The 12,431-nt window shown below is 40.1% G+C and overlaps 1 protein-coding gene and 1 long non-coding RNA gene across 2 annotated transcripts in view; both read left to right on the forward strand.

Annotated features, from left to right (window-relative positions):
* KCTD1 (potassium channel tetramerization domain containing 1) overlaps positions 1–12,431 on the forward strand; it is a 178,521-nt gene that overhangs the window by 66,403 nt on the left and 99,687 nt on the right. The window lies entirely within an intron of this gene.
* LOC136792675 (uncharacterized) overlaps positions 1–12,431 on the forward strand; it is a 77,867-nt gene that overhangs the window by 63,868 nt on the left and 1,568 nt on the right. The window contains exon 2 of the long non-coding RNA XR_010836813.1: positions 7,677–7,731. This is a non-coding gene — a long non-coding RNA (uncharacterized lncRNA). The remainder of the gene's footprint in view (positions 1–7,676; positions 7,732–12,431) is intronic.

Consider the following 12,431-nt stretch of genomic DNA (forward strand, 5'->3'; position numbering starts at 1 on the left):
GGGTGGTCACAGAATTTGGTGTTAACAAGTGTTTCCTGAGTCTTGATCGCACGCACACCTAGTTCTTCAGGACACGGCGCGTGTGGTTTCCGAGGAAGGCAGGCCTTGGCAAAGCACTTAGTGTTTCAAGTCTGCACGCGCATCCAAGTTGCCACAATCGGCAAGGCTTTTCCGGCAGGTTAGTTTTGCCCTGCAGTACTTTCGGTTGGCTTTTCTGATCTTTAAAGCCACCAAGAAAGTCATTGGGCCTGGAATTCAAAGTTCTGAAATATTTGACTCTGTTGCTGAGATTTCAGTGTTCAAACCTGTTTCTTTTTGCAACAGGAGTCTCAGCGTTTAAGACAAGATAAACATGATGAGACAATGGCAGAGGAAATTGTGGGTTTATGTCTCCAGGTGGGCTAATTTCCAAATTACACTAGGGAAAATTGCTCAGGATAATTTCACAGGTTTCCTCCGTGGCTCGCAGTGGCAGGATTGTTGCACCTGCAAAATTTAATTACAGGTTTATTTTATTTTTTTTCCACAGCAAAGATATCACTATAATTGGGAGTTGCTTGCCTTAGCCAAACTTGTTTCTTGTAGGGCCCAGGAGAAATAGTTTTGTCCTGGGAATGAATAAGTGATGACGTGAGGCTATCTGGCATAATTAATCTGCAGATTTTGGGTTAGTTGATTTTATCTGCAGTTAAATCACTGGAAGAATACCTGCATGAAGAGTTTTGATCTTCATCACAACTGACTCATGTTTCTCTTCACTGATTGTAAGATGATGATGTACTTGAAAGTGAATCGTACATTAAAGTTTCCTCTATCTGGAGGAATTGAAGCTAGGGTGTTTTGATTAATTTAATATTGGTAGTGACTATAAATATCTTACATGGGTAAATTCTAATCATTTTCACAAATATTTATTGAGTGCTTTCTGGGTTCAAGGCTACATGGGAGGCACTGTGAGTAACAAGAAAATGGAGAAGGCCTGACTTCAGGGCATTTGCATTCTTGAGAATTATGATTTTTTTTTTTAAGTGAAGAGACAACAATAAAAGTTTGTGTTAACTCAGACCCATTTTGAATTTGTGTTGATCTTCCTTAAATGACTGGAGGTACTTCAGGTCACTGCACTTGCCCAAAGGCCAGTGGTGAGGAGTCCCTTGGCAACGTGCACCAAGAATTAATTTTTAGAACCAATATCTGATATTGGCTTGTTGGTCACCTTTTATAAAAGTAGAAAGGAGAGTGTTTATTTAAGATTCTCTATTATTTGGTTTTCAGCTATTTGGGCAATGCTCTTAAAAGCCATTTTATTACTTATGATCGATAAGAGAAAAGAGAATTATGAACTCCAAGAAGGAGGAAATCATAGTGGAATGAGAAATCTTGAGACAACATCAGTGAGAGCATGACTGGATCTAGGGCACAAAGGATGGTCAGCATTTGTCAGTGGCTGTCCAGAAGAGGCATGACGAAATTTGGGGGGACTTTTGGTTGTCACAATGACTGTGGGGCCTTACTGGTATTTGGTGAACAGGGGCCAGGGATGGGAGATGTCCTGCAATTCTAGGAACAGTCTCAAACCACAAAGACTTGTCCTGTGTCCTTCATAACCCAGTATGTAAGTGAAAAATCTGCTCATAATTATCCAAGGATCCAACTTGTTTTACATTTAAACACAATGTATCTTTGCATGATTCTAAATATGCTGAATTTACCCAAAATGCAATTCCCACATACATCGAGAGAAAATTGTGCTTTGTTTTGTGAACTTCCTGAGAGCCCTTCACCACTTGGTAAATGCCATCCTCAGCATCACTGCTCCGGAAATGCACATTTCAGACCGAATCTGTACCACTCACATCATGATGATTCCATGGATAGCCAGCTTCTAAGCAACTCCTTATGTTTTCTAACATAGCTGTGGCCAGGCATTAACTTTTTGTTATTTGTATTATTTCAAAATGAATTACTTTCTCTTTATTTCTCTTGTACATTACAAGTAGGTCAACATAATGATTTTTTTTTAATTGTGGTAAAAGAAATTTACCATCTTAGCTACGTTTAAGTATACAGTTCAGTGATATTAAATACACTCACATTATTGTGCAACCATCACCACCATCCATCTATGAAACTCCTTTCATTTGCAAAACTGAAACTCTATACCCATTAAATAACTCTCCTTTCCCTCCTTCCCCTACCCCTCTGGCAACTACCATTCTACTTTCTGACTCTATGAATTTGACTACTCTAGTACTCACAGTATAATTTTTCAGAGTCTGTGTGTAGATAGGTTATAGTATCTATGACTTGTGTTGCAGCAGGACAGTAAGGAGGAGTTACAAGATATTTGTTACAGAAAGAAGGCATTGAGTCTGATAGGGTTAGAACTACCAGTATCTATGAATCAGCTAACAATACATTTGCATGGTCTGTATCTTAGAAAATCAACCTTTCACTTAGTAACATGTTTAAGATAAAATAAAATCATTTCCTCCAAACCTAAGCCGTTTTGAGGAGGGCTTTTGTTTACTTGAGCTTTTCCAGTATTGTTTCAATTCCTACACTAGCTTGATCTGATCTGAAATGACAACCATCTTGGAATTGAATTTAATCAACAAAAATGGGAGCTCCTTGCCTAGACTGTGGTTTACTTTATTTAGTACCTCGGGGTTCTCCAGCATACTGAGCCATTCCTGAATAAACAATTGCAGTGTGGTTGACTGAAAGACATTTTTTTTAAAAACATCTTTATTTGAGTATAACTGTTTTACAAGAGTGTGTTAGTTTCTCCTTTACAACGCAGTGAATCAGTTATACATATACATATGTTCCCATATCTCTTCCCTCTTGCATCACCCTCCCTCCCACCCTCCCTATCCCACCCCTCTAGGTGGTCACAGAGCACAGAGGTGAACTCCCTGTGCTATGAGGCAGCTTCCCACTAGCTATCTAATTTACATTTGGTAGTGTGTATATGTCCCTGCCACTCTCTCACTTTGTCACAGCTTACCCTTCCCCCTCCCCATATCCTCAAGTCCATTCTCTAGTAGGTCTGTGTCTTTATTCCTCTCTTACCCCCTAGGTTCTTTATGACATTCTTTTTTTCTTAGATTCCATATATATGTGTTAGCATATGGTATTTGTTTTTCTCTTTCTGACTTACTTCACTCTGTATGAGACTCGAGGTCCATCCACCTCATTACAAATAACTCAATTTCATTTCTTTTTATGGCTGAGTAATATTCCATTGTATATATGTGCCACATCTTCTTTATCCATTCATCTGTTGATGGACATTTAGGTTGCTTCCATGTCCTGGCTATTGTAAATAGAGCTGCAATAAACATTTTGGTACATGACTCTTTTTGAATTATGGTTTTCTCAGGGTATATGCCTAGTAGTGGGATTGTGGGGTCATATGGTAGTTCTATTTGTAGTTTTTTACGGAACCTCCATACTGTTCTCCATAGTGGCTGTATCAATTTACATTCCCACCAGCAGTGCAAGAGGGTTCCCTTTTCTCCACACCCTCTCCAGCATTTATTGTTTGTAGAGTTTTTGATGATGGCCAATCTGACCGGTGTGAGATGATATCTCATTGTAGTTTTGATTTGCATTTCTCTAATGATTAATGATGTTGAGCATCCTTTCATGTGTTTGTTGGCAATCTGTATATCTTCTTTGGAGCAATGTCTATTTAGGTCTTCTGCCCATTTTTGGATTGGGTTGTTTGTTTTTTTGTTACTGAGCTTCATGAGTTGCTTATAAATTTTGGAGATTAATCCTTTGTCAGTTGCTTCATTTGCAACTATTTTCTCCCATTCTGAGGGTTGTCTTTTGGTCTTGTTTATGATATCCTTTGCTGTGCAAAAGCTTTGAAGTTTCATTAGATCCCATTTGTTTACTTTTGTTTTTATTTCCATTTCTCTAGGAGATGGGTCAAAAAGGATCTTGCTGTGATTGATGTCATAGAGTGTTCTGCCTATGCTTTCCTCTAAGAGTTTGATAGTGTCTGGCCTTACTTTTAGGTCTTTAACCCATTTTGAGTTTATTTTTTAAAGAGAAGAAAACTGGAGTGTTTGGCAGTCCTAACCCAAAAGGCTCATCAGTATCAACCCGTAACCCACTTCGCAGTTCCCGCCTTCCTTGTGTTGTGACTCCGCACACTGATCAGTTTGTTTGTTTTTGACCGCGCTTGCAGCATTCGGTTCCCAGACCAGGGATCGAACCCACGCCCCTTGCAGTGGGAGTGCTGAGTCTTAACCACTGGACCTCCAGGGAAGTCCCCTGATCAGTTTTAATAGGAGCGCCGTACTGCCGCAGTCATCCTGATGTGACATCCCTTACGCCCTCTGATAACTCTGGCTCTAATAAATTACCACCCAGAACCAATAAAAAGAACTTGGTATAATCTGACTCATGCACTGGTTTGTACCATGCCTGTGACTTCACTCTCGTTGAATTACCTGAGATAATTTTCTTACACAGAGAGAAATCTCATTTGTCATTCTTTAATGGCACCAGCTAAGAATAAAAAACCTTATCACTAGCATGAGGTTCGATTTTTTTAAATGGTTGCAGAATTAAGTACCATATACTATTTTGCATTCAGTGTAAACTCACTCAGTGAGTTAATTTGTTCTTCTTGGCTACTATATCAAACATTTCATGCCCTTTTATTTATTTATTTATTTATTTATTATTTTTTATTTTTTTAACATCTTTATTGACGTATAATTGCTTTACAACGGTGTGTTAGTTTCTGCTTCATAACAAAGTGAATCAGTTATACACATACATATGTTCCCGTATCTCTTCCCTCTTGCATCTCCCTCCCTCCCACCCTCCCTATCCCACCCCTCTAGGTGGTCACAAAGCACAGAGGTGAACTCCCTGTGCTATGAGGCAGCTTCCCACTAGCTATCTATTTTACGTTTGGTAGTGTATATATGTCCATGCCACTCTCTCACTTTGTCACAGCTTACCCTTCCCCCTCCCCATATCCTCAAGTCCATTCTCTAGTAGGTCTGTGTCTTTATTCCTGTCTTACCCCTAGGTTCTTTATGACATTCTTTTTTTCTTAGATTCCATATATATGTGTTAGCATACGGTATTTGTTTTTCTCTTTCTGACTTACTTCACTCTGTATGACAGACTCGAGGTCCATCCACCTCATTACAAATAACTCAATTTCATTTCTTTTTATGGCTGAGTAATATTCCATTGTATATATGTGCCACATCTTCTTTATCCATTCATCTGTTGATGGACACTTAGGTTGCTTCCATGTCCTGGCTATTGTAATAGAGCTGCAATGAACATTGTGGTACATGACTCTTTTTGAATTATGGTTTCCTCAGGGTATATGCCCAGTAGTGGGATTGCTGGGTCATATGGTAGTTCTATTTTTAGTTTTTTAAGGAACCTCCATACTGTTCTCCATAGTGGCTGTATCAATTTACATTCCCACCAGCAGGGCAAGAGTGTTCCCTTTTCTCCACATCCTCTCCAGCATTTATTGTTTTTAGATTTTTTTGATGATGCATGCCCTTTTTTTTTAAAAAAAAGGGGGGTTTTCCCTGGTGGCGCAGTGGTTGAGGGTCCACCTGCCGATGCAGGGGACACAGGTTCGTGCCCCGGTCCGGGAAGATCCCACGTGCCGCGGAGCGGCTGGGCCCGTGAGCCATGGCCGCTGAGCCTGCGCGTCCGGAGCCTGTGCTCTGCATCGGGAGAGGCCACAGCAGTGAGAGGCCCGCGGACCGCAAAAAAAAAGACAATATGGAACACTATATATGTAGGTACGTTTTAGCAAAGCTTACATTTGCTATCCTGTGATTTTTTTCTGGGTTATATCATGACTGCCAGTTAATACGCATGATCCCCATAAATGATTCCAGAATACCAATATATATAACGTTAACTTTTTCATTCAGATGTGGGCATTTAAAAAAAACTGCAACATGGAGTGTTCTTGACTGTGTCTCCTCTTTTTGTTAAGGCTGTGCCAGTTTTCCCAAAGTTTGGAATATCGGATCTCTGTCACTCATTTATTTATTCCTCCCTTCAACAACATTCATTCCGGTTACTGCACAAATGAATGGGACTCAGTCCCTGCCCACCATTCAGTGAGAGAAAGAATTTTTTTTTTTTCATATTCAGTGGTTACTTGAAAATTTACTGTTGAGCCCTTACATTCTGTAAAGGAAAGCCAGGGAATTTTAGATGCAATGGATATTCAACAGTAAAAACAGTTTCTGATTAGTAGCAATAGAAGCAAAGAATCTGGAAATTTCATCTGGCAAAAGTATCCTTTGAACCCTGGTAGTGCCTGGAGCCCACTCAGAGCATAATGGACTTATACCCAGAGTATGACTGGACATCTTCGCAGGTAATGGAGTTACTCAGAGGATGATTAAGACATCCTGACAGAGTAAGGAGCTACCAATGACTGGGCCGTCCCCACAGAGTAATGGAACGATATGCTCAGAGCCTACAGGGTATTCTCAGAACATAATTGAGAGTTATAATCTTAGAAAGACTAGAACATTCTTAGACAGAATGGAGTTATACAGTCCCCTTGATGAGAAGCTTTTTTTCGAATTTCCTCATTTCAGTCAAGTGAAGCACCATTTTCCCTGTCTGCAAAGTGTGAATCACCAGAATCATAGAATTCTTTCATGTTAGAGAAAGAAGGCAACTTAGTCATTTTCAGATGAAGTCCAGAAAGGCTTGATTATTTGCCCGAAGTCAGAGGTCACATCATAAATAGGGAGAAGCGCTCATGCTACAGCCCAGCTCCCCTGACGAAGATGTCCTCACTGGATTCCTTCTAATCAATTGTCTGTTCTAGAAGCTGCTCCTTGCAATGTTCCTCAGATTTTGCCCTTCCTCAGCTCTGCTTCTCCTAAGCATCTTTCTCCTCCAAATTTCTCTGCACATTCCTACAAAATTAAAACTCCCAGAACACAGCTTTCTTTGTGTCTCTCCCTAGTATGACATCTACAATGACCTTAGCAAACACTTCCTAGAAGAGTAACACAAAGCCTTCCCCGCCTCCATGAAGCCCTCCTGGGTTATTCAAAAGTGTATTTAGTTCACCCTATTTGGAACTGAGTTGCTTTACTACCTAGCATGTGAGTACAGCTTGATTGGTATTGTGGGTCAGTGATTTTACTAATATGTCTTTTCTCAGTATTGTTGTCAAGGATCTTTGGTTTCAGAGAAGTTAAATTCTCACTGCACAAGGACTTTCCTGGTGGTCCAGTGGTTAAAACTTTGCCTTCCAATGCAGGGGGTGCAGGTTCAATCCCTGGTTGGGGAGCTAAGATCCCACATGACTTGTGGCCAAAAACCAAAGCATAAAACAGAAGCAATATTGTAACAAATTCAATAAAGACTTTTAAAAAATGGTCCACATCAAAAAAAAATCTCAAAAAAAAAATTCTCGCTGCACATGGATTGTCTGCTCTGACTCCTGGGCTTCTCCCATAATTTTAACTTGCATGTGACTTTGGTTGACCTTGGTGCCAAATCTCCATGATCTTTTCCTTAATTGACTGCTAATATCTAATGAATTTAGTTTCTCAGTCAATATATTACTCAGTTATTTGTGAGTGAATCGCTTTATAAGCCATGTGTCTTTCTGTCCAAAACTAAGTTCCAATCGGTGATTTCAGGTCTGAGCCAGGAGAGGGTTGAGATCCAGTTAGAGGAATTATTTCATAACCAGAGGTGAATCGGGAATTTTCTGTTCTTTGTGAATAATCTGTGTCCTTAACTTCCCCCTCAACAATGAATGCAAGTTTAGTTGCCATTGCCATGGGAATCAAGGCAGAGTGCCCTCTCCTCCCCGATTGGAGTCCCAAATGCTTTGCAAGAAGAATCTGACAGCCTAAATTGAAGAGAAGAGTGTTGTCGGGGGTGGGAGAAAGGCGAGAGGGGTAGGAAGTGTTCCTTTTCCCTGACATTTGAGCTGTGAATTGTCAAGAAGAAAGAGATCTTGAGTGGGTTGTATCACTGAGTGAAGCTCTGCTCAAAGCACTAAGCTTATTTCTCAGAGCCCAAGGAATGCTGTAATTTTTTAGGTGGTGGCTGTAGTAGTGAAGGAATACAGGATTTGGGATGAAGTACTGGGGCCACTGCATCTTAATACCTGGGTTAAATAATTTTGGGGCAAACTATTTAAATGCTGTCTGCCTCCGTTTTCTTCTGTCAAGTGGGGAATAACAATAGCACTCCTTGGGAGTTCCCTGGCGGTCCAGTGGTTGGAACTCTGTGCTTCCAGTGCAGGGGGAACGGGTAAGATCCCGCATGCCCCGGGGCATGGCCCCCCCAAAAACAAAAAACTGAAAAAAAAAAAAAAAAAGCACTCCATTCTTTGTTGTCAAGTTGAGATGAGAAAAAACAAATGAAAGTGCTTTGTAAACTCTAACACATCAGACAAAGATCAATGACACATTGTTAAAGGTGCCTCAGCTCTGTCTAGCCCGTATGATAAAATGCTTTTTATGCAATGGAGGTGGGATCAATGAACAGGCTAATTGCCTTTTTAAAATGTTAAACAGTAATTCCTCTCTCTTCCCCCTAACCCAAAGCAAATTTTTATGTTGAAAAGAAAAATAACACTGGTATTTTCACAAAGAAGATACATTTGGAATGCAACTTTTGGTTTTTCAGCAGTACCAACCAAGGCCCCTTTAGCGCAAGAAGATATCAGGGCCGCCCCCAGGATTCAGCATCCATTCTATTGAGCTCAGTCTCAAAAGTATATCAGTAGCAGCAAATTAGTTATAAATTAATAGGGAGCAAACCCAGTGTTGGCCTTGGTTAAACTCTCAATGGATCCTGTTAATTACTCTATTTTTTACTTGTATTATTCTATGGTGTAATGGTTTTAGATGGATGATTATACAAGTGGACTGCCTTTACACCCTACCTACCTACCTCTTTTTTTTTTTTTTTTACTTTGAAGGCAAAAAAATCATTTAAAAATGCATGAGCTGGTTCATTTATATTGTTAACTTCTCTACTCTTTCCCCCTTGATAATTCTACTTATATTACTTCTGCTGTATTTGGGGTTTCATTTAGCACCACCTTTTGGAATCTGTTAATCATGCCTTATTAAGTAGAGAGAAAACAGGTACAGAATGAATTTTCAAGTGGTCAGAGAAGAAAACGATCTAAAATATTCTAACTTAAAATCCTACAAATGTTTAAGAAAGTAAGGCCTTGGTTATCTTGATTTTGATTTCATAAACAATATTTTTCTGAAAAGATATCACTTCATTGTTGGTTTTCTTCTCATGGGGTTGTAACACACCCCCACACAGACAACTGCTCTTTTGCATAGATTAGATGAAATCTTAATCATCATCTTCAAAGTGTGTATTCAATTCCTATTTGCTATGGATTTTTTAAAAAAATTATAATTGACACAATATTATATTAGTTTCTGGTGTACAATATAGTGATTTGGTATTTTCATACATTACAGAATGATCACCATAAGAAGTCTAGTTGCCATCTGTCACCATACAAAGTTATGACAACATTATTGACTCTACTCCTTATGCTACACATTACATCCCCGTGACTTATTTATTTTATAACTGGAAGTTTGTACCCCTTCCACTGTGTTGCCCAATATGATGGGTATTTTAAACTGAGAAGTACTAGATCTGTGTCTCTAAAACGACAGCAGTTCCCTCTCATCACCCCTAAGACAAGTCTTTCTTTGGCGTTATAACAATGCCTCTACCCCCTTACTCGCAAGAAAGCACGTTGGAATTGCAAATAGATTCCAGGGTTGTAGTTATGTAACTTGTATGTAAACAAATTTCCAATTTCCACATTTTAGAATTAGTAACTCATTTCTTGAAACAATGAGAAATGCCTGGACATTTCTTATCCTTACATAGAGATTAGCAGAAACCATCCAATTCTAGAGACACTGATGTTTGGATACATCTTTTGTAAAAATAGTTTGTGGACCACTAGGCAACTAGCGTCAAAGGAAACCTCAACAGCATTTGAACTCCACTGGGAGACAGTGGGTTTGCAGGAGACCCTCTGAGTCATTCTCCTTCTTCCCTGGCTCCCAGAGGGCCTCCTGCAGCAGGGAAAACGTTCCCTTGATCTTTTGCCTCAGGAAGTGGCCCTTTGTGCCACCAATCTCTAAGCTGTTGCCTGACCAGCCCGAGGACACAGGGGCACAGATTCCTGGGCGGAAAGGAACAGATGGCTTTGTCACAACCCTACCATCTTCGCTTCAAGATCTTGCTTCCAAAACAGCACTTGGGGATTATTGTCTGAGATTCTGCAAGCCACCACGGGAAATGGCAGCTGTGTGGGCTGTGACCTTGGAAGCAGACCACAGAGCCTGTAGAGTCCAGGTGAACCTCCAGGTGCCTTGTGGATTTCGGCACAGAGGCTGCTCCAGCAGAATGTTCCTGCAGACGCTCCATGAACAAGCTCCCTCCCCCAAATGCAAATTCAGACCTCCCCAGCAGATTCGCCAAGTTGGAAATCTCTACATATATCCACTGTCACCCTATGTAGGCAGGAGCAATTTCAGAGCTGTCTTTCTCAGTGAAATGTTAACCAACTCAGAGTCTGGCAGTGCACCCGCAGTGGCAAGCTTTTGTTGGTTTGTTTTAGAACAGCCAGAAGGAGCTCAGTGGAACTGGTCTGGTGCCCCTGTAGTGCAGGTGTGGACCTGGGTGGGCGGGGAGGGGGACTGGAAGTACAGCCAGGGAGAAAACTCAGGGCAGGAGACTGGGCAGATGCAGCTGTCCTAGTGGAATCCGGCTTCCTACTTCCCTACCCAGGCCATAGATATAGCGCTGGGATCCTTGGACAGACTATGCAAGCTTGAAAATTGGAATTTCAGGGAAAAAAATGCTTTAAAATGCCAAACTTCTGAGTTGACTTAATGGAAGAGGAAACAACATTTAATTACAGCTATTTGATCACGTTTCAAAATGGCAAGTCATTCAGATTCAATTCAGTTCAACCAGTGGTTGTAGGTCCCTACTATGTGCTTGGTTTTATGTTAGGCACTGGGTAGGAAATGAAGAAACAGACAGACTGTATCCCATAGGGTTCATACACTACTAAGATAAAAAGCTATTTTGGGTACAAAATGCAAAGAATACTTGTGAAAGAAACATATTTTTCCTAAATAGAACTTAAGATGTCAGAAATCCAGAGAGAAAATTATTCAGTAATAAAATACTCTTTAAATGGCAAATTCCCACAATAATAACAAAAACAGCAATGACATGTATACTTAGTGCAGATCTAATTTTGCCTTTCATCTAATGATTTCAAAGGGTTTAGCCACCGCTGCTGAGTTAATCCTCAGTGCTAAACCTGACTCTTCCATTTTCTTTTGAAAAAAAAAAAAAAAATTGGCACTAACACTTGACATCCCACAGGGAAGAAGTTCTGGAAACAAAGAATGCTCACCCCCACAAAAGCATCAAGCAGCGAATTAAAGATAGTCTAATTTATTCAAAAAAGTAAGCTGGGACTCAGAAGAATCAAACCAATGCCCACAAAATGAAAGTCACTGGAATAAGGAGCGCAAATTGTTCTTGCAGATGGAAATGACCAACTTTAATGTACTTTTAGACATTCTTGTTGGGCTTTCTGTATTTCTCAGGGACCTAAGGTCCTGAGTATATTCTGAGAAGTCTTGCTCCATATTCAGAGAGGGAACTGCTTCCTCCTGTTTTAAAAACACAATGGAAGATAAAGATTTCATTTCCATAACATAATATATAGAGGCAACCTGATCCAACTGATGATCTCCAAGCCCTTTGATGGGTCCCCTTAGAACCATGTTCATATGAAGGGAAAGGTTATGAATGAAAGAGTTCAATTGTCTGCAGAAATAAAGTGAGAGTCTGCCAGAGATGGAGGTGATCTGGAACAGATCTGATGGCTAATTACATAGTAAACTGATACTTAGCACCCTCACCTGGCAGTCTTTATCTTCAAAGGATCGGACCAATATTAATGAATTCTTCACCTCCTTTCCTCTTATCTACTCCCAAAATAGCTACCCTTTCAAGAAAATTGGTCTTTTTTAGCAGACCTGACTCTCATTAGCATATCATTCTAGGATATAGTTACAAGTATCTCTTTTTCCTTTTGATGTTCTGTGATGTTGCCTTTTGGCTTGTTTTGAATAGATATTATATAGTCTATGACCGTGTTAAGACTGTTCTTAAAAAATACACACACATATAGGCACACTGGAGCCTCTCTGTGGAGATATTATTCTGACAATAAAATAATATGCAAGTATCAGCATAGAACAAAGATCAGAGATGGCTTCATAAAAGCCTCTAAGACATGAGTTGGGTCAGATAAGTACAGATCAGTGGGAACGTGTCAAGTAGGAGGGAAAGGCATCCTAGGCAGAGCA

The sequence above is a fragment of the Kogia breviceps genome, chromosome 15 (assembly GCF_026419965.1).
Source record: "Kogia breviceps isolate mKogBre1 chromosome 15, mKogBre1 haplotype 1, whole genome shotgun sequence".
Classification (NCBI taxonomy): Eukaryota; Metazoa; Chordata; class Mammalia; order Artiodactyla; family Physeteridae; genus Kogia; species Kogia breviceps.